Below are 24743 nucleotides of genomic sequence, written 5' to 3'. Positions count from 1 at the left end.
GTGGACAAACTAGCCGCGAAATCCGCTTTTCCTCTTTCGTGAAAGAAAAAAAAATCCAATGAGATAGACGAGAGAGAAATCACCGCTAGGCAATTTCAAAAGAGTGTGACAAATGGCACTTTATTTTTACGTTTATATAATCTCGAGAGTTGATATTATTTCTCGCGAATTTGGCCTTCGGTAATGTTGAAATCTAACTTTTTTTTTTTATCGGGGAAATGGGGAAAAAAATATATAGATAAATTACGCAGAAAAAATAAGTGTTGTTTTGACTGTACACTGTTATTAAAAACCGGACTCCAACTTTATACCGAAAGATTGAAAATTATATACTTTCAATCTCGAAAAGTGTGAATAAAAATGCTTTCATTTCATTGGTTTAAAGTTTCTAGTGAATGCAATCAAATGAAAGCATTTACACTTTTCGAGATTGAAATAACATCATTTCATTTCGGTATTAAAATAGAACCAAATGACGATTTAGTACCCAAAATTGGTACCAAATTAGTACCTTTCTTTTTACAGTGTAGATTATGGAGTTAAAACGATAATAGCCAATACTTTTCCGCCTAGTGTATTTAAAATTTTTCCATTTTTCTAATTCTTAAAATTTTTAAATGTATATTTACCCAGGTGGAAAATTTAACGTTAGCTAATGCTACTAACGTTAGTCTAACGACATTTTTTGATCACTAATATCAGATTATAAACATTAGTCTAATGTTAGTCTAACATTAGTCTAATGTTAGTCTAACGTTAGTTAACGTTAGTCTAACTTTAGTAGCATTAGCTAACGTTAGCTAACGTTAACTTTTCCACCTGGGTATTGAAATTAAAAGAGAAAATAATTATTTACGGTTGGAAATAATCAATTCTAAACAGAATATTATTACTTTGGAAGGTGATTTAGAGAGGATTATTATTGGAGTTAATTTAGAGAATCAGTAGTAAAATTAAATTATATAGTCGGACAAGTGGATTTATTCAGGTTATTTTCATATTAGTGGTAAAGTGCAGTTTCAGTGAGCCATAAAGTATCAGTAGTAAAATGCAGTATTAGTCAGACAAAGACCAAAAGTTTTCGTTTCGAATCAATAGCAGAAAGGTAGTTTCAGTCAGCTAAAACTATTAAAGAGTTAAAATTTAGATTTAGAAATTTAATATTATTAATTTAATTAGATTATTGATTATTTGACCTATTTCTGGACCTACACGTCAAAAAGCATTATAACGTCCCTCAGGGGCTGTTTTTGGGGTCGCTGATTACGAATCTGAAGTCACTTTTTGTAAATTAAACAAAACAGATCCAGTATAGCTGAAAAATCCTTAAATTTGATCCAATTCGCTTAAGACTGGTAAAAATAATAAATTATTTACATTTGTAGGTTAGTATGAAGCTAGGATTTCTTAAAAGTGACTTCAGATTCGTAATCAGCGACCCCAAAAACCCCCGAGTAACAAATTTTAAGCGAATCTGATCAAATTTGAATTTTATCCGCCGTATTGTATCTTCCATTTTGAATTTTTAAAAAGTGACCTCAGATTCATAATCAGCGACCCCAATAACCCCCGAGTAACAAGTTTTACGCTAATCTGATCAAATTTGAAAATTTTGAAACAAACCATTCATTTTGTTTGTTAGCATTTATTTATTTTTAACGCTACATTGTCTTAAAAAAAATTTTAATTAAAAAAGGCCATCCCAAGCAGTAATTTTTCAAAAAGAATGATCTTTTATTTTTAAACCCATTCTGGGCAGAGGATGGTGTCTGTTTTACAAAGAATGCCCCATTATATAATATTTTATATTATATAAGCTAATCTCTCTCTATATAATAAAATGCTATCAACCGAGGGATTCTGTGCCCTGAAATTGGCCACAAATGGCTACATACCTTCTAATGTTAGGTCAAAATTTAGGTCAAATTTGACTACTTAACCTACAGGTCAAAAGAGGCCTCTTTAGACCTCCTTCCAAAGGGTCGATACCCTAAATCAAAATTTAGGTCAAATTTTACCTATTTCTTAACCTACAGGTCAAAATAGGCCCTATTAAGACCTTCAAGGTGGTCATTATTTACGTCAAAATGTAGGTCAAATTTGACATATTTTCGACCTGTAGGTCCAAAAGAAGAACCATATTTGCCCTACAATTGGTCGTTTCCTTACGTTAAAATCCAGGTCAAATTTGGCAAACTTTTTAATCTGCAGGTTAAAAAGTAGGTCACATATGACTTAAATTTTGACCTGGGCTAATGATCTTTCGAGGGTCATTATGAGGTCTCTTTTTGACCTGCAGGTTGAAAAATACGTTAACCCGTTGACTGTCGCTGACGCATATATGCGCAAAACTAAACTGGCCAAAAGTGGTTCATGACGCATATATGCGCAACTTAAAATAGGTGATTAAAAACTTCTTAAATGTTCCTGAAACCGGTTACTTGGGGGTTTCTGGGGTCGCTGATTACGAATCTGACATCAGTTTTTCGAAATTCAAAATGGCGGATCCAAGATGGCGGAAATTTTTTCAAAATTTGTCGAATTTTCTTGAAACTTGTTACTCGGGAGTTTTCGAGGTCGCTGATTACGAATATGACATTCGTTTTCCAAAATTCAAAATGGCGGATCCAATATGGTGGACAACGAAATAAAAAATTGATCAGATTGGCTTGAAACTGAATACTCGGGGGTTTTTAGGGTCGCTGATTACGAATCTGTCATTATTTTTTCAGTGTATTTATCGAAATTTGATTTCACCAAAAATTATCAGACTGATGTCAGATTAACCAGTTTCAAACAAATTCAATAAATTTAAAAAAAATTTCCGCCATATTGAACTAGATATTTTGAATTTTGAAAAACTGATTTCAGATTCGTAATCAGCGACCCTGAAAATCCCCAAGTATTTAGTTTCAAGCCAATCTGATCAATTTTTTATTTCGTTGTCCGCCATTTTGAATTTTGAAAACTAATGTTACATTCGTAATCAGCGACCCTTAAAACCCCCGAGTAACAAGTTTCAATCAAATTCGACGAATTTTGAAAAAATTTACGCCATCTTGGATCCGCCATTTTGAATTTCGAAAAACTGATGTCAGATTCGTAATCAGCGACCCCAGAAACCTTAGGGTACCAAGTTTTATAAAAATCCATTAAAAATTTTTTCAACACACTTTTGGCCCAAACAGTGGAAATCTCGTTGACAGCCAAGGGGTTAAATCCGACCTAAATTTTGACGTAACGTTACGCTACTCATGAAAGGCGATTTACTTTTTGACCTCTGTAGGCCCTCTAAGGAGTCGTTACTCAAAATGTAGGTGAAACATGACCTACTTTTATAGCTATAGGTTAAAAATTTCGCGCTGTTTGGTCCCCTAAGTGACGTTACATATAAAAAAACTTCACGTTTGACATATGACCCAAAATAATTGTTCGTTACAAATTTACAATACATCAAAGTAAAAGTTAATTTTGACCTATTTTTTGCCCTGAAAGTAAAGCGCCATTTTATACAACAAATTTTTATTTACAGATAAGAGGATGTAAAGTTACTTCGAAATTTACGGATTAAGAGTTTTGTTAAATTACAGAAAAATTTATCTTAAATGTAAATGTAATCTTTATCTATGGGTATAATAAGTAGTAAAGTTACGTCAAAAATTAGATTAGATTTCAATCTACCTTTAAAGTTATTCAAAGTCTGTATTTTATAATAAAAAGAATTAACTCAATCTTAATATTAGGTTTCAGTCAAAAAAAGTTGTCATAAACTGACATCTGTTTGTATAATAAAAATTTAATTTTAAATTAAATAAATTAATTTATTAATTTTAAATTTATTTTTAAATTTAATTTAATTTTTAATTCCGTAAATTTATTCCATTAAAATTAATCATTGAAATAAATTCAAGTATAAATTTTACATTATATTCTTTTAAAAATGTAAAAAAAATATTGTAAAAAGCAAAAATATAAATACTTACTTTGTAAAAATTTGTTATTCTTCAAGTAATAAGAATTATAAAGTTATGCACAAAAAAGACAAGATGTAAGTAAACCAAGATAAAATCATGTAAATAATAGGGGCGGAGCCCCTCTAGTATATTAGAATTTACACATAAATTTAATTTCAAATTTACTTCTCAAGTTAGAATATATTTTTAGTCAGACATGAGATTTTTAATCATTGTTTACTTACTATCAGTAGTAAAAGCGCCTTTTTGTCAAACAGAATATTCATCAGTCAATTTATTTAGTCAAGGCAGCACGATTACAATCTTTGTTGACTTATTGTAAGTAGTAAAACGCAGATTAAAGCGGACAAAACATATTAAATTGCAATTTATTCGGTATTTAACCCTTTGAATTTGAATAACATATTTTTCTCACCAAGGTATTCTGAGATCAAGTGCATTTCCGGGGAGATTTTGGGATTATAGATTATGTATTCGATATCGGATTTTTCAAATTTTTCAAATTCAAAGTGGTGAATGATTTTGGTTAAATTTTGAAAAAAATGAAAAAAGTTTTACTCTCAATTTTACCCCAAAAAATATTCAATCTCACCAACAAAATTTGCACTTTAAATTACACCTAAAATATTTTCACCTCCACTTAGAAGATTCTCACTTTCAATTTTGCCAAAAAATATTTCACTTTCAATCAAAACATTTTTTGTTAAAATATGTGACGCGCTCCAAAGAAAGGTACCTAAGAAGCAAACGAATTATAGGTAAGTTTCTTGTTAGATTTATCTTGATTAAAAGTTTATTTTTAATTATTTGAATTTGAAACCAATTTTCATTGAATATTTTGGATGTAATAAAGACTTGAAGATCAATAATTTTCAATTAATAATTGATTCTCTTTCTGTAATTTTACTCAAAAAATTAAAAACATAACCTCAAATTTTTTGCTTCTTAGGTACCTTTCTTGGGAGCGTGACACATATATATATTAAAGAGAGAGAAAAAACAGAATTATAACCAAATTATTAATTAGTTACGTTGTGTTATTATCAAAATCAAACAATAAGTTTCGCAGGATAGTGACAAATCGAGGAGTAAACTTTTCAAAAAAATTTAAGTCATAAGTATTTTTATTAGCTTTGCGACATATTCATTTAAAAACATTATTTTCACCATATTCTGTCTTATGATATTTAATTTTAAAAAGAAGAAAATTACATGATGCTTGTAAGGCACAGAGAAAAGTTAATCTTGAGTGAATTTCTTTCATATTTTGAGTGTAAGTGAAAATATTTTTGTTGGATTTGGAAGTAAAAAGTTTTTGATTCAAAGTCAAAATGTGTTTTCTAAAATTGAAAGTCAAAATATTTTTTGTGAAATTGAAAGAGAAGATTTTTTAAATAACAGTAAAAGTGAACATTTTTTTTTTTTTTGTGAAAATGAAAACATTTTGGGTAATTAATTAATATTTATTATATTATTGTTATTATGAATTAATTATTAGAATTTCTTTTATTAAAATAAGTTTTAAAAAAATATTTTTCTTATTTTTTCATTATTTATTTAAATCTTATTTATTTAAATTAATGACTAAATTATTATTATTACTGGTTATTAATTATTTAAACTTATACTTTATGTAACACTGTTAAGAATTATACACAAAACACTTAAAAGTAAGACGGAAAAATATCGCACGCACGGGGGACCGAACCCTAGACCTCGAGGACGCAAGTCGAATACACATACCGCATAGCCACGCAAGCTCGGGAGTTATCTCGCATAAACTTCCTTTTGAATTGTGGGACCGATATATACAGTGCTTTAATAATAAACCCACTGCATATTATATTTATTTCAAGAAAAATTATTATACATATATCTTTATATACATTTTATCAAGTCATTATGTAGTAATTAATACATACATCATAATAATATGGTAAAAATTATTAATATAATTATTTATAAATTATTTATAATCTAATTATTTATTAAAATAATAATAAAAAAAAATTTATTTAAGAAAAATTTTTGTTAAATAAATAAATAAAAATATATATACAGCTTTAAAAAATAAAATTTTTTTTATTATTAATAATACGTAATAATTCTAAAAATAATTAATTAATAATAATTTATTATTATATTATTAAAATATATCTATTAGTTAATAATAAATTAATAAAATGTTTGATATTATTGTATAAATAATAATAATATATAATAATAATATATAATACAATATATAATATATAATATATAATAATATATAATAATATATTTATATAATGTTTTTACAAATCTTTGCAAATATTTTAATTGTTAATAAATCAAACGATGTTTAATGTTTAATTACATTATAACAAATTTTGATTGTTTTTTTAACTCCTTCGCAGTACTGATTTAGTGTTAAGCCAGTTTTCTGCCAGTACTGATTTTAGAACTTTTCTAACTCCGACATAGTACTGATTCGGTTTTGGAGTCAGTATACTCCCAGTACTGATCGGGTTCCGAAAGTCAGTACCGACGGTCAGTACTGAGTCAGTACCATGTCGGTGTTTAACTCTGGACATTTCTACTTGGGAAAAGGTCTAAATACGAATTTGGTAAAAAAATTTTGTCTGATTGCCAATATATTTTTAATTTATTTTTAAAAATGTGGTATAAGTAGTATTTAACAGTAATTTAGTAAGACTAAATATATTTTTTTATAATTATTATAAATAAATATATTATAAATAAATTATTATAAATAAATATATATAATAAAATTATATTTTTTTAGCTAGACGAAATTGATTTACATTATGTTATAACTATAATGTCAGTAGTGAAAGTACATAAATCAGACAGAGAGTGATAAAAGGGATTTTTAGTCAGACAATATATTAAATTCCGTATCAGTAGTAAAGCACTGCTTTGATCAGAGATTTTTAATCCATGTTTATTTAGCATCAGTAGTAAAACACTGTTTTTTGTCAGAAATAAAATAAAATAATTTTATGCTACTGAAATCATACAGTACAAGAATTTTGTATCGCTCTGTCTGACTATTACAATAATGTACTACTTAGAGCGAAATTAAAATAATTCTATAATAACTGGCTGACCAAAATGGAACCTTTACTACTTGACAAAAAGAATATGACTTTAAACTGTTTTAGAAATAATGGTTTTTTCTTCAAACACCTTTTTCTATAAAAAAAACTCTTCTTATGTATATTGTTCTCAACGCACAGAAAATTGTGGGGCATTATTTTTACACCAAAATGGATTAAAATAATCCATTCAAGAATTATTTTTTCAAAATGCTTTAATAATGATTTGATTTTGATTAAGACACATTTTTTCATGGAAAAAATTAATTCAATAATTGATTAATTTAATCTTTTTTTGATGTTAATTCAAGTTGCAACGGTTTTTGATATCTCTTATTGTTACTTTACTCTGACTCCTAAAACAAAAATTTACAAGAATTTGAAATATCCGAGATTATTTTTATTATTAATAAAAAAAAGTGGAAATTTTCTCACAAATTTTTCAAGAATAATTTTTTTTGATCGAATCTGAGGAAACACGAATTCAACACTACATAAACGATGCTTTTTTGTGATATGAGGAGAAGAAAAGGGTCATTTCAATCCCCTCCCGCCATTTTTTTTATTCTACGTCTCTAATACACAATAGCTTTCATCTCAGATAACGATTCCCTCTATTTTTTCTTCTGCTTCTTCTTCTTATATATTATTACTTGGAAGAAAAAAATACTGTCGATGAGAAAAACTTCTTTAATGTAATTTTCCCTCTTTGTACGATTGATTAAACAAAAAATAAAACTTTCTACGTTCGCATTTGATAGTAGTCGTAAATATTGACATATCTTTACGGTAATGCCTTTGTGTTTTTAAAAGTTTTCCAAAAGAAAGTTTTTTGATAAACTTATTGAGAAAATGAAGAAAAATTCATATTTTATTGATAATAGTTATTGCTTTTCAAGTCTAAAATTTCTATGGTTTTACTTTGGTTTTAATTTTTAATAATTTTAAAATCATCAAAATTTTTACTAGTACGAAATAACTAAAATTTCTACTAATTTAAACGGGAAGAAATTTCAGCTGTTTCGAATTAGTCAAAATCTCTACTAAATTAAATTAATCGAATTTCTACTATTATTTTAATTACTAAAAATTGCTAGTAGTTTAAAATAGCTAAAATTAACAAAATTTTCTACTATAGTTAAATTATCTTTAATTTTTAGAAATTAAAATTAGTATTGAAACTACTTAAAATTTATTGTAATTTAAAATTATTTCAAATTAATGAAAAAATTCTGATTATAAAAATTAGAAAAATTTCTATTGCTTCAAATTACTGAAAATTTTTACTAACATTAAATAATTAACTTTTCTACTAATTCAAATTAGTGAAAACTTATATACTAATTCGAATTAGTTGAAACTTGATCTTTGAACTTTAAAATTCAATTTTAATTTAATTATATTAAATTTATCTGAATTAATTTTACACTGAGAAAATAATATAATTATTTAAATCAAACATAATTATTTTTATTTTTTATTTAACCTTCGCGCTACCAAAGATTTTTGTATACGCGGACTACCGGCTGGCCACACGGTGTGGCCAAACGCTATTTTACTTTTATGTTCCCAAAACGATTAAAATTCATCAAACTTTTTGTATACAATTATGTGTTAATACAAATTAACTAAAAAATTTTGTTCAGTGAGTTAAAATGTCGATTCGATTGGTTACAAAAGTCGAGCAGATATACAACATTATGATACTTGGCCACACCGAGTGGCCAGCCGGTAGCGCGAAGGTTAATACATAATAAGTTCGATTCAATAAAAAATACGTTTTATTCAAATATAAAATATGTTTAATTCAAACATATTTTATGGTTTTGCTACTTAATTTTGGATTAAAAAAACTTTTCTCAATGTAAAAGTGAAAAAATCTAATTCTTTTAATTAGTTTAAATTGGTAATAGTTAAATTAGCTAAAATTTCTACTTATTCAAATTACCTACATAAAAATTATTCCGTTTGAAATTATAAAAATTCTACTATTTCATATTTAAAATTAATAAAAAATCAGTAATCAGTAAACATTTCTATTGTTTTAAATTATTAAAAACTAATTGTTCAAATTAGTTGAATTTTATACTAATTAATTAATTCAAATTTGAATTTTGAAATTAAATTTTAATTAAAAATAAATCGAAAATTTTTTGAAATCTACTTTTTTAATTAATTTAAACTAGCTAAAATTTCAACTTTGTTAAATTGATAAAAATTTCTTTTTTCAAATTGGTTTTATTCTCTATACTAATTCAAATTAATAAATAACTAGCAACAAATCGCGCACTAAAGCGCGCGGCTAACTTCTTACTACCTTTTTTTAAATAAAATTATCAATTTTAAAAATAATAAAATTTGAAAATTTTCTAATTTAAATTTTTGTTGAAAATACTAAAAAAAATTCAATTTTGTAGAATTTTAAAAATAATTTCAAAAATTCTTTAAAAAAAAATAAAATTCCTCTTATTAAAATCAACTATGTTCAAATCTTGAAAAAAATTCTCGTAAAAATCCCAATTATCTTTATAAATAACAAAATTCTTCTCCAAAGTTAAATTATTATCAGAAATTTTTCTAATTTTAATGATTTTCAATATCTACGATTTTAATAAAATATTTCCCAAAACGAATTCAATTATTTAAAAAAAATTTTAATTTGAAATTTTAGAAAATGACAACTTTGAATGAATGAATTAAATAATAAAAATTTCAGAGGAATTCTATTATTTACAAATTTTTTATAAATTTCTTCTCAATAATTCAATTATTTTCATAAAGAATAACATTTTTTTAACCAGGAATTCAATTATTTTCATAAATAATATTCATAAATTATTATATAATAATTTCTCGAAAAATGTAATTATTCTTAAAATTTTTATTAAAATTAATTTTCGAAGATTTTAATGAAATAATTTTTAACAATTCGATTTTTTTTCAAAATAATTTGAATTAAATTCTTCGTAGAATTAAATTAATTTCAATAATATCAAAATTCAATTATTTTTAATATCTACTATTTCAATAAAAATTCACAAAAGAATTCAATTATTTAAAAAGAAATGTATTATTAAAATTCATCGCAAGAATTAAAGTATTTTTCATAAATATTAAAATTCTTTTTAGGTATTCAATTATTTTCAATACAATTATTAAAAAATTCGATTGTATTCAATAAATTAAAGAAATTTTGAAAAAAAATTCAATTATTTTCAAAAAATTTTTAATAAAATTCAAGAATTAAATGCTTAATTTCAATTATTAAGAAAGAGGATTATTATAAAAACTTAAAAGAAATTATTCGTATAGAATTAAATTACTTTGAAAACTTGTAATTAAAATGATTAAAGAAAGTCCATTATTTTAAAGAAACTCAAAGAAATTCTTCAAAAGAATTTAATTAAGATTATGTAAAATTTTAATAAAATTCTTCCTAAATTTAATTATTTTCATAAACAATAAAATTCTTCGAAGAAATTCAATTATTATCAAATTTTTTGATAAAATTCTTTGCAAGAATCCAATCATTTGCAAATGTTTTATAAATTTTTTCGCAATACTTTAATTATTTAACAAAAAAATTAATAAAAGTTCTTCATAAGAATTCAATTATTTTTGAGAATTTTAATAAAATTCGTTGCAAAAATTCAATTATTTTATAAAAGTTTGATAAAATACTTCGAATCACTTCAATTATTTTAAAAAATTTTAAAAAAATTCTCGGCAAAAATTTCAATTATTTTCAAAAATTTTTCTTAATTCAATGATTTTTATAATATCTACTAAAATGTTTCAAAAGAATTCAATTATAAAAAATTTTATTGAAATTCTGCGCAAACATTTAATTATATTCATAAAATAATTAAAATTTCACAAGGAATTCAATTATTTTCATAAATAATAAAATTTATTAAGGAATTCAATTATTATTTTCATAAAAAATAATTTAAAATTCTAGAAAATAATAATTTAATTAAAATGATGAAAATAATTTTGATTAAGTTACAGTAACAATATTCTTATAATGTAAAATAATGATTTTATCTCTTGGCCATCTTTAATTTATTAGAAAACATGAAGAAATCGATCACTACGAGTCTTCGACTTGGAGCAATTGATATCTTCATGTTTTATAAACAATACTTTTATAAGTTGTTTAAATTAAAAAAGGTCTGAATTTTGAATTTTTGAATGTCTTAGTTCCTGTGGCAAATCCTGTTCCAAAGATTAGATTAAAATATAAATTGTGCAAATATTTTTTTTCTTTTTCTAAAACAAAATAATAATTTTCTTAAAAAAATTGTGATTCAAAAAGAAAATAATGAAAAATAAATAAATTTTCTATTTCTTAATCACAGTTGTTCAATAATTTTCTAATTTTTTTTTAGATGTAAAGAACAAAAATAATTTCAATTTGATAAAACATAATATCCCAAGTAGAAATGTAATACTGGCATAGTACTGACCCAGTACTGACTGCCAGTATAGCAGTACTGACTCCAGTACTAAATCAGTACTGGGAAATCCCTGGCTGGTAACGCTGTCCAGTACTGATTTTTTACCAGCAGTCAGTACTAAGTCAGCATTAAAATATCACTGGCAGAACACCGCCTAATTCGCAGGTAAAATTTAACAAATTTGGAAAATGCTGTAACGCGTTCTCTAAAACAAAATTTACCTTTAGAAGCTTATATTAATTTGTTATTTGATTATTAAAGAAAAGGGAGTAATTTATTGAATACTAATAATTATTATTAATATTTCTGTAGTAAATAAACTTTTATGAGTAACAATAAAAATGTAAATAATTAGCAAAATTGCTTTTATTGAAATAAGTTTTTAAAAAAATTTTCCTTTTTTTTATTAACTTATACAATCTTATTTATTTTAATTAATTACTAAATTATTATTATTATTGTTTATAATTATTTAAATTTATATTTTATGTAACACTGATGAGAATTATACACTAAACACTAAGAACTAAGACGGAAAAATATCGCACGCACGGGGGATCGAACCCTAGACCTCGAGGACGCAAGTCGAATACACTAACCGCACAGCCACGCAAGCTTGGAAGTGATTTTACTTAAACTTCCTTTTGAGTTTTGAGAAGGATATATACAGTGCTATAATAATGAATTCACTGTATATATTATATTTATTTAAAGAAAAATTATTATAAATATATGTTTTATATATTTATATACATTTTAACAAGACATTATATATTAATTAATAGGTATAGCATAAAAATATGATAAAAATTATTAATTTAATTATTTATTAAAATAATAAAAAAAAATATATATTCATAGTTCATACATTTTTAAAAAATAAGAAAAATTTTATTATTAATAATACATAATAGCAAAAATAATATATAAATAATAATTTATTATTATTATGATATACCTATTAATTAATAATTAATAATATATTAATTGTTTAATGTTATTGTTGATGAATAATGTTTTTAAAAATCTTGGAAAATATTTTAATAGTTAATAAATCAAACGATGTTGTTATTAATAGTGGCCGGTTTAATGACATTATAACAAATTTTGTTTGTTTTTTAACTCCTTCGCAGTACTGATTTGGTGTTATGCCACTTTTCTGCCAGTACTGATTTTAATACTTTTTTAACTCCGACGTATTACTGATTCGGTTTTGGAGTCAGTATGCTCCCAGTACTGATCGGGTTCCGAAAGTCAGTACCGACGGTCAGTACTGAGTCAGTACCATGCCGGTGTTTAACTCCGTCCTAACTCCGGACATTTCTACTTGGGATTTAACAAAATTTTAGTCTTTTAATGAAAAGAAGTAAAAAAATTCTGATGATTTCTGTTTTCTATCTAAAGTTAACAAAAAACAAAAGTATAAACAAAAGACAACCTCAGAGTGTGAGGGATAGAAAAAGTGAATGAAAGAATGAAAGAACATTCAAATTAATATAGTTAATTTTAGCTTTAAAAAATTAGCTAATATTTCAACTAGTTGTAATAAGTGAAAATTTCTATTATTTTAAATTAATCATAACATTTTTACGAAATTAAAATTAATTACATTTTTTACTACTTTCAATTGACTACAATTTTTATTAATTCAAACTAGTAAACATTTCTAATATTTCAAATAAGTTAAAATTACAATTGATTTAGCAAAGTTTAGTTTTTCTAATAATGTAAATTAATAAAAAATATTATTATTATTGAAAGCAAGTACTAAAGCTTTTTTTTTTTAGTAATACTATAAATTAATAAAAACTGTTACTAATTTGAATCTTTTCGCAAATCAAGGTAAACACTTTTTTTTGCCTTTCTTTTTGAAAATTATTATTTTTGCTTTGGTAATGAGTTACTATTACTTCTTCTTTCTTTTTTACTACCGAACAGTTCCTTAATTCTCTTTTTCCTCTTTTCAGGAATACAAGTTTCTTTGTTACCTTTTTGTTTCCATTAAGAGTGATGTAGTGCGTAAAACATTTTATCTATCCTTCTACACAATTGCGGTCAGTTTGATTTACAACCCCCCCCCCCTCTCTTTCACTGTTTTCCTCTACCCCCACGTGCCCTTTTTCACTACCACCTGAGAAAAAAAGCAAAAAAAAAAAAAAAAATAACAAGAAAAAACAAAAAGAAATAAAAGAAATCAAGAAATGGAGAAACTGGTGAGAAAAAAAATAAAAACTCGTTTGCAGAAAAATAATGACCTTTCTATCTGTTACACGCGAACGCATCAAATCAATATTTAATTTAGCTGTTGCCAGCGATAACTTGAAGGAAAAATGATACAAGAAATAAAGAAGAATTGATGCTTTGTATATATATAGAATAAAAAGAAATAGAGAAGAAAAATAAAAATTTAATAGAATATTTTTCAATTTTTTTTTTTTTTTTTTTGACAATTGAAAAATATCTACATTGGGAAATAATATAAAGTACCTTATTTTTCAATTTTGAATTTTTTTTTTTATTTCAATAACTGACTTTACAACATGAGGTGAATATGTATATATATTTATTTTCATTGGGGAATATTTCCATTTAGTTCTGAGGGGGTGTCAATATTTGAATAGTAAATATTTCTTCTTCGTTCAAATAATTCTTCACCAATTCCGTAAACGGATATTTACTGCAAAATTCCTCTTTCATTGAGGAGAAAAATATTATACCTACATTTTCTACTCAAAAACAGAGAAAATATTAAGAGAAAATTTAGTAAAAAATATATAATAAAAAATAAATAAAAATAATAATTAAAAAAAATTGAACATAATTAAAAAAATAGTGACTCAAAAAAATAAAATTAAGGGCATTTAAACCATTATGACGTCACAGTTTTTGCACAAACTGTGACGTCATAATGGTTCAAATGCCCTTAATGAAAAAACTGAAATTAATGAAAAAAAATAATAATAAAAGAAAATAATGGAAAAATAATAATTGAAAAGAAAATAAAAATAATTAAAAATAATGGAAATAATAATTTGAAATATGAGTCAAAAAGTTCTGAAAACTTTTAATTTGCTTTTGTTCTAAGTAACATGATAATTTTTTTTCCCCCAATTAAAAGAAGTATAGTTTTTTCTTTACTAAAAGATGAAGAAAATATTCAAGTTTATTGTTAAAGGGATTATATATCTCATTTATTTAAAAAAATTGCGCGTCATTAAATATTCTTATGAAAAGTTTGTTGCAAACAAAACAAAGAGAGAGAGAGAGCAAGCTTTGATCTGCCTTTTATACGTTATTTCTATTATTTTTATTTTCTCGTTAAGAGTTTCATTCCAGACTTCCGGCAGTCTAGACGTCATTTCTTTATGAAAGAAGAGAGCAGCGTGAATTTTCGCGCCGCAGTGCTTTATCGAAAACAATGCCAAGTGTGTGAGAGAGGTAGAAAAAAGAGTACTATCCATTTCGTTCAGATTGTATTTTTTATAAAACAATATTATATTTTAAAAAAAATTATAAAAAATAAAATTTGTTATTATAATTATATTATTATAATATTATTTACTTTCAAATATTAATACAAAATATATATAAATATTAGTAAAACTTATAAAAAAAACCATAGAAAAAATTTTTGTTTTAATCTTTTTTTAATTAATTATGTAGCCCGATGAGGTAAAAGTTAATAGTATACAGAATACAGTAAACAATAATATACTGAAAAGATATTATTTGATTCAAATAAATGATTAGGTACTAGAAGTAGATGATAAACAGAAAAATTAAATAGTAAAATTAAAAAGTAAAATAAATAGTACAAACAAATAATAATAATAAGAAAAGTGAAAATAGTAAAATTAAATAGCGAAAATAAATGTTAAAATTATATAGTAAACAGATAAAATAAGTAATCAAAAAGGTAAATAGTAAAGAAGGGAAAAGTAAATAGTAAAAATAAGTAATGAAAATAAATGGTAGAAATAAATAGTATAAATAAATAGTAAAAATAATAATAGTGTACATAAATAGTAAAAATAAATACCTAGTGAAAATAAATAGTATAAGTAAGTAGTAAACATAAATAGTAAATGTAAAAAATATAAATAAATAACAAAGGTAAACATTAAAAAAACCTTTTTGTAAATATAGTAAATACCTAAAGAAAAAGTTCTATAAAGTTAATAGAACAATAAATAGAACTAAATGTCAAATAAAATTGTAATTGCTGTCTCGTTTGAAAAATTCAAATTTTCACCCTGTTCGTTCTTTTATATTTCCAAGTCTGCAGTACCGGATATAAAAATACCACTTCTCTTGAAAATATTGTTTTTTCACACTTGTCGAGTTTTTCATTTTAAAATTTGTTTTTTGAAACAAAATTTGCTCTTTATTCTAACAATAATATATATTTATAAATAATAAAAATAATCTAAAAAAAATCTAAATTTCAAAATGTACTTCAAACACAAAGTTTTTTTAACTTTAAACAAAGAAAAGATGAAGCGATAACTTCTCCCCTTTTCGAAGAATCAAAATATAAATCTCTTCTGATGGTGAATCAGTCAGAGCTTAAACGAGTTTCAGAAGATATTGTACAATCAAGAATCTAACCTGGTGTTTAAAACGGTAAAATAAACAAAAAGAAACAGAAGAGGAAAGAAAGATAAATGAAAAAATTATTAATTATAAATTATAATCATTTAGGTTATTTATATTATGTATACTATTATTTATATTTCTTATATTATTATTTATATATTATATAATTATATAACTATTTCTATTATACGTATATATGAATATTAGTAATAAAAATAATTAATAGCAGTACTCACAATATTGCTTGAAATTGTTTTCAAATCCCGTTTTCAAAAAATGAACTTACCTGAAACAGAAAAAAGTATAAAATCAATTATAAACTTTAGATATTAATCGATAATATAGAAAAAACAAATATTTTTCTATAATTATTATGAATATTGACATCATTATGTTCCCATAATAGGTCGATTTATAAGTTGATTTTTAAGTAGATATTTATCCGTATTTTATAATAGTTAATGTTGAAGCACAAAATTAACTGTCACTTGCATAAAATGTAGATTTTCCATTTTATCCTTATATTGTAAAATATATTCTTAAATCATGTCAAAGATCGTAGAAAAATAATATTTGTCATTTTTTTCTTTTCAACTTAAACAATGTTCAATGCTTCCTTCTCTTTTTCACTTTCTTTTGTGTTCTCTTGGCAAGATAATTGAATTTTCTTTTTTAATGTGCTTTCAAACGGAGGGTTTGGATAGGAGAGTATTCTTAACAGCAATTTCTTCTTTGCTATTTTACCAAGAAATTAAGTTATACTCTTTAGTGTCGAAAGAAATTGAGGGAAAGCACAAGCAGTTTTGATGCCACAAACGTTTGATAAAAGTAAAGTGAAGCAAAATAAGATCAAAATTCTTTCATCATCTAATGCAATTGTTGGACAAAAATTATGATAATGATAATAATAATAATAATAAAAAATAATAAAAATAATAATAGTAGTAATAATAACAATAAAAATAATAATAACAACAATAATGTATAAATAAATAATAATAATAAAATAAAATAATAACACTAATATAAAAAAATATATATTATATAAAATATATAATAATGTCAGTGTTAATAATATATAAATACTAATGTTTTGATTATTAATAAATTTGACACGAAAAAATAAAATTCTAAATTTTGAGGGTTCCTTTTCTTTTGCAGAATTTTTCCGTCTTATATGGTCACTAAAATATTCATATCTAATTGAGAGGATTTACCTCTTTTATTATATTAACTAGCACAAATAACGCGCGTGAAGTTTCTTGTTTCACTTTTAACATATATATATATAACAATAATGTAATTTTTACATTAGATGTCACATGAAAATTAATGAAAGCGTGAATGCCAATGAGACGATAATGAAAAATAGGGTGAAGGAACCAGTTGTCGAGTCGACACCAGTTTTCGAGTCCTGGTGACTATTTATGCTCATAAATAGTAAATTATATTAAATACGTAAAATAAAATAATATAAAAATATTCCCAATTTAATAAAGTTATTTATAAAAAAAATGTTCTATATTGTAATGTTAAATTGTTTTTCTTAAAAAAATAATTTTATGTGCATTACTCACGAAATCAGAGGAATGACACCATTTGCTATTTTCATTCGTAATGTGACTAGTGATATTTTACTTCTAAAAACAGTATATTTTTCAATATTTAAAAAACTTCTTTAATACCATCAAATTCAGAAGAAAACAAAGAGTATATAACTGTTGATAATTACTTTATATGATTATTTATTAGTTTAAATAAAATTAATACTCGGTAACTGGTACTGAATTTTGATTGCTCTCCAATTGTCGATTTGTTGACTCGAGAAATGGGTTTGGCATATTTTATTATTTGACACCATTTTTCGATTGTCAATTAAAAACGTAAGCATAAATATTATCTGTCATTTTCGTAGATTAATATATGGTTAGGTTTATGTAAACATCATCTAATAACGTAAGAAATGTTCTTTAAATTAAATTTTTGATAGAAATCATTTTCAATTTAAAATTTATTTTTTTGGAAACATTTGTTATGAAATATAATTAATTTCTATTAATTTCTATTATATGACAAAACAAAAACGACAACTGGGTCAAAAAATCGAGCAATTGGTATCTGAGCCTCGACAAATGGTATTTTACAAACAATTTCTTTTATATTAATTATTTAATATATAATTTATTTTTTTAACGAAATTTTATCAAGTATAATAGCTTAGATACTCCTCTTCTTAAATCATATTTTTTAATTTACATGGATGGCCTTAATTGTGATTAAAAAATGTGTAAATGTTGAACCTCACTATTTCTTCGACAAATGGTTCCATCACCCTATGTTCATTACATTATTTTTGACTTATTAATTATAAAAAATAAATTACATTTAATTACAATTAATTATTTATTTGTTATTTTGTTTCTAATAGTTTTCTAGTCAAAATTAATTAATATTATTTTCATGTCATTAACATTCAAAAATTCAATTATTCAGAAGAATTCTACACAAAATCACTATTTTTCTAAATTTATTTAGGGAAATCAGGAAAAAGTCAGAAAATTTTGTCAAAAGTGCTGGAATAGTATTCAATTTCAAGAATGCATAAGAAAATTCTGAAAGTTATTCTTCAGCATTGAAAAGATTTTATACATTTCAAACTCTTCCTGTTTTTGACAATAATTAGACTTTACAGATTTAAAATTGATTTTCTTAAATAATTTAATTTTTGAAAAACTGTCGAGAAAAAATTATTTTTTATTAATTATTTTGGAATAATTTTTTATTTAAAAATTTTAAAAAAATTGAATTTTATGAAATTTGTATTTGAAATTTTTTTATAAATAATATAAATAAGTAGTAAATGTCACGCCCGCAAAACAAAGTATTTAATTTATTATTATCATTACTCAAAAGAAATTCGATTATCTTTACAAAATTTCAATAAAAAATTCTTCGAAAAATTTATGAAAAATTACAAAAATGTTATCTTTTGAAATTATTACAGGTGACAGCTAAAAAAACGCGCGTGTAGTTTCTCCTAGTATTAATAAATAATTAATAATAATGCCTATTAACAATAAAAACTGATACTTAATCACTTAACTACTTAATCACAAAAAATAATTCAAAAATTAAAAAAAAAAATTTTGTGCAAAAATTATGATTATAAAATAGAAATTATGCATATTTATTCATTTAGTAAGAAAAATGAATTTCGTTAAAAATTGAAATTTACAAAATGTATCACTGCTTTACTAACTTTGCATGAAATTTCATATTTGTGCCTTCAAAAAATGAATTTAAAAATGTTTTGATAAAATTTTTTATCAGACTTAAATTTTAAGAAATTTTAACTATTCAATAAATTATTTATTTTTGCATTTAAATTATTGAATTATCTAATAAAAATTTATTTAAAAATGAATTTCAGTTAAAGTTCTACATAATAATTCAATATTAAAAGCATTATAGCATGAATTTTAAGAAATAATTAAATTTTAAAATGGTTCCAAATCAAATTCTTTAAAAATTTGTATTTTTTATACTTATAACTAACAATTCTGTAGAATTAATTATTTTAAAAAAGTTTAATTGAACTTTTCTCTGAAATTATTTGAAGTATTTATTTTTTAATTCGTATTTAGTTAAAGAATTTCTGAATAATTTAAATTTCGTAAACAAATGGATTTTAAAATTTTCAAAGAACTTTTTTAAAAAATTATTTAAAATAATTTATTCCTGTGGAAAAATAATAATGATTAAAATTTATTTAAAAAAGAAGTTATTGATGTTTTCAAATAATTTTAGAATTAAAGAAATTCGTAAATAAATGTAATGGAACATTTTTTGGATAGGAGTATCTAATCATTTTTAGAGTGAATCAGAATATTCTTTAGAGTCAAGGAAGAAGTCAAAATTTTGTCAAGTAATAAAGTTTTTTATATTAAAAAAAAGAAAATATTTCACAGGATTTACATTTGTTAATTTTCTAAAATGTTTTTCAAAATACTAATTTTTTAGAAACAAAAGAAATAATGAATAATATAATAATATTAATAATTTTTTTAGATTAATTAAAATATTTTTGAATTATTTGAGAAATAAAAATAATATTATTAAATTAAAAAAAATAATAACAAAATAAAGAAATGTAATATTAGCTATCAAAACATATAAAAAACAAAAGCATGAATTTTGTTAAAAAATCGTTATTTTATATTTTATTTCTATTTTCTATCAAAACGAATAAAAAACAAAAGAATAACCATGACTGACTTCAGGTGTGGACAGACTGGACAGAATGAATGAATGAATACGACGATTATTATAGTTGATTTTTAAACATCACTTTAAACAGTTTGAAGGTGAGCGCAGAAAAACAAAATACAATTTGAAAAATCAAGCAAAGTCAAGAATTTTTTTTTAATGTCTCTAGAAAAATTATTAAAAATGTCGACCAAAATATCTAAAATTTTAATCAGACAAAAAAACAAATTGCAGTCATATTTTTTCATCAGAAATGACTAAACTCAATAAAATACTAACATTTACGATAAAATTTTGTAAATCACTGATTAATATTTAACAATTAACCCTTTAACGCCCGATTTTTTTTTAGAAAAGTGCAATGAAATCAGTTATTCAAAATTCAAAATCTCGCATCCAGTATGGTGGACGAATTTTTAAAAATGGGATCAAAGTTCTGAAACCTCCTCGTGGTTGAACGCGGTAACTACAAATAAGCAGGCACATTATAGACCCTCGAAAACATATTTTTATAAAAATCCAATAAGTTTTAAAAATTCATCCGCCATTTTGAATTTCAAAAAACTGATATAGGTTTCGTAATTAGCGACCTCGAAAACTCCCAAGTAGTCATTTTCGTTAGCTTAGCTTTATTTAATTTTCGATTTTGTAATTTTGTTGTAAATCTTGCCATAAACATTCATTTTTTATTATTGTTATAATTAAAAAATTGTTATTTCTTTTTTGCAACATAAAATTTTTTTCAAAGAGTAGAATAAATTTGTGGGTGTAGGAAAATAAAAAATATGTTAATTTTTTGTCAAAGTTATGAAGGTTTGAAAGCAAAAGTGGTTTCGATTGGAAACGCTGGTCGTTAAAGGGTTAAACAATTTTTATAAACAAATTATGACTTGAAAGACAAATATTGTCGAAAAACATTTTTTATTATGGCTCTTATTTTACTCGTTCTAATGATTTTTGTAGATAAAAATTATTTAATATTATTATTATTTCACAATGTTTTAAACACTTTTATAAACAAATTAAGAATTGACAACAATTGAAGCTGAAAAAATAGTTCCTTCTTTCACCGATTTTTTTACTGTTTTCCAAATGAGTCCATGAAATAAAAATTATTGATCACAATTTTGTATCAACTTTATAAACAATTTCTATAAACAAATTCCGAATTAGCAACAAGTAAAGGTGAAAAGATTACGTTTCTTGTTACTCTATTTTTTCATAGGATTAATGAATCTTAAAACTTATATTTACCTACTAATATTTTTCAATAATGTTATGAACAACTGTTGTAAATAAAGTGGATTATTTTTTTTTTAAAATGTTATGCTTGGATTTTTAAGTTTTGAGCAATGTACAGATAAAACTTGAATTTGATTTACATAGATTAGTACCTATATCTTTTCTTTAATGAAAATAATGAAACTCTCAAAAGTTTTTAAAAATAATAAATTTATGAAAGGAACGTGCTTTTGAGAAGGCAGAAACTTATGATTCAAATCCTAAGAAAATTCGCAAACTCTATGGAGAAATATCAATATAGTATTATTGTATGTATATAGGTATATACAGGAACAATTGTTTGATATTGGCGGTAAAGGAGTTTAAGCTTTACGCAAACGGTTAAACTTTCGCAAAAAGCATTTCCGAGTAAATTAAACTGTCCATGTCGTGAGTATACATAGCTAAAGATGAATTTAATCCAATACCATTCGATGCTCGATACACTCGTAATATGGATTTCCAGTTTTAACTTTTAATCTCCCTTGCGAGATACGCTTAAGTATTATTACGGTTTGCCCCTTTTTTTAAATTCAAAAACTATTTTCATAATTTATTTTTTATTATTTTCTTTTAAACAAATTTTTCAATAGAAAATAAAAGAAAACAATAAATATGAAAAGGAAAATAATAATAAAAATAATAATTATTATTATTGATAATATTTATAATAATAATAATAATTATTATTATTATTATTTGTATAAATTAGTGCTTGTTATGGTCACTTGCTTGTAGGCTATGTTATTTTGCAAATAAAAAAAAATAAATTCTCATTAGAATAGAAAAACAATTTGAAAATGTGTAAATTTTATAAGAACAAAAAAAATTATATAGAAGTTTTTTCATTGGAAAAAAAACTTGTTGAATGAATAACTTTTAAAAGCCTTTTGCATTCTCAAGGAGTTGTGAATTCATTTAACTTTTAAGTGTGTTTTTAAAGAACACTATGAGACACCAAATCTGAATTCTAGCGTCGAGACGAAAACGCTAAAGAATAACGTAAAAAAAGATGGAAGGTGGTTTAAATATTTAGAACAAAGGTAAAAGGAAAGAGAGAAAATGAGAAAGAAGAAGAAAGAAAAGGAGAGAGAGAGAGAGAGAGAGAGAGAGAGAGAGAGAGAGAGGGTATTTCAACACTTAAGATCATCTCTAAATCCTCTTTCTCCGTTCCTTTTTTTATACCTTTTTTACTTTTCATATATATAGTATGCATTTTTAACCCCCTTTCCCCTGCAACAAAGTCTGTACTTTTGCTCCTGCATTAAGGGAATCATTTCACAGCCGGATTAAAGTCGAAAGGACCCTTCTGTAAGACTAAATGACTAAGTACATTTTGTGCGCCATAGGTACTCTCAATTTTCTTCTATTTCACCGCATTCACACTCACGCATACTCACACACAAAGAGCTTTTAGTTCACAAGCTCAAAAGTCTCCCTTAAAAGCTTTACGCAAAAATCTCTTGTACTACCATTTTTTTAATCTGAATTTAATTTTTTTGCTAGATTTTTTTTATTTAAATTATAAATATAATATTATTATAATCATTACCCGAGTCAAAACTTAAACCCTACATTTACCCTGAATTTTCAGGGTCTGCTGAGTGTTAGGAGTAGTAAAGTAGGGTCTAATTCTAATACAATTAGACCCTACTTTGACTCCCAAAACAGGCGGAAATTTGCCAATCTTCCATTTGGAGAAGCAAAGGAGGGTCCACTTCTAAGAAACCTATACCGTACTTTTAAACCTCGTAGACCCTACTTTCATACTCCTAAACCCTACATTTTAGAAGAAAATTTTAAATTATTTTTAATGCATTACTTGAAACACTGCAAATGCAAAAAGTACTCCAAATTGATAAAACACCTAAAATTTCACTTTTACTCATCCCAAGTGCTTCACTGAGAAAAATGGAAAAATGATTTATGCAGTCAGTGTAGTACTCCTTTATAGAATAATATGTGACAGGTACACACTATAGTATTAGAAGTTTCATAGCTGAACAGTTTGGGACTCAACACAAGTTATCCCATTCATCAGCTTAAACAAGACTGTTTATATAGTCTAAGAGGGAATAAGAGTATGAAAAATTGGAATGAGAAATTACTTTCTCATGTAGTTGTTAAAAGAACGCGGCAGTGTACAAAACACAAGTCAATAATAGAAGCGAATATTGAACAAATAGTACTCAGTCCAGTTCTTTCGAAAAATGAACGCCGTGCACATAAAGTAGATACCTACTCGAAAACCACAAGTTATTCTCTCTCTCTCACACTAATGGTCGTTCACTTATCTTACCGTTTCACTTACTCTTACTACTCTCAACTATTATGCAGTGCAGTTAAGTTCATTAAATTATTAAATATTGCTGTGAGAATAATTAATTATACATTTCATTCAAGGTCAATTCACTATTTTGTACACGGAAAGAAAGAATAATCAAATTTACCATGAGGAGAGTCAAACTTGAAAAAGGTTTCAAGGTTATTAAGAAAAAATTAATGTTTTTTATTTATTTATTATTAAATTCTAATAACCGTATCAAATTTAAACTAGTTGACAATATTATTTATTCAATATTATGAATATTGTTGACATCCATACTTACATTAATTACAAAGTAAAATCTACGCATGATCTAATTTATTTCATTGGTAAGGGATGTTTCTTAAATAGGAAATTTCCCCCATCGATTGCGTAGCCGAGAGGCTTAATGTAAAAGCGTGCGATTTATAATTATGCGTATATTTAGTTGTATGGTTAGGTAGGTGTTCAATCCCGTATGATTGTAAGATTTTCCGATGCATTTAGTTGTTAATTGTAAGTATGAAGATGTAGGAAGAATAAAACTTGTGAATTAAGGAATATGAATATATAAAGAGTGCATTTAACACATTTTTCTTTTTTTTAATGATTGGTTATTGTTTTTTTTATATAAAATTGACGAAGTGAATACAAGGAAACACTCGTTTCGCGTCGCGTCGGCCATTTATTTTGACAGGTTCCGCACCTGCGTTCCTCATTGTGAAAATTTCGAAGTAGGGGACTGAGTCCAGTTTCTCTACTATGC

At 24.4% G+C, this 24743-nt stretch overlaps 1 protein-coding gene across 4 annotated transcripts in view; it reads right to left on the bottom strand.

Moving 5' to 3' along the window:
• LOC122510014 (disks large 1 tumor suppressor protein) overlaps positions 1-24743 on the bottom strand; it is a 1103313-nt gene that overhangs the window by 471219 nt on the left and 607351 nt on the right. The window lies entirely within an intron of this gene.

Source organism: Leptopilina heterotoma, unplaced genomic scaffold, assembly GCF_015476425.1.
Source record: "Leptopilina heterotoma isolate Lh14 unplaced genomic scaffold, ASM1547642v1 Lhet_65, whole genome shotgun sequence".
Lineage (NCBI taxonomy): Eukaryota > Metazoa > Arthropoda > Insecta > Hymenoptera > Figitidae > Leptopilina > Leptopilina heterotoma.
This window is presented reverse-complemented; position numbering and strand designations above follow the sequence as displayed.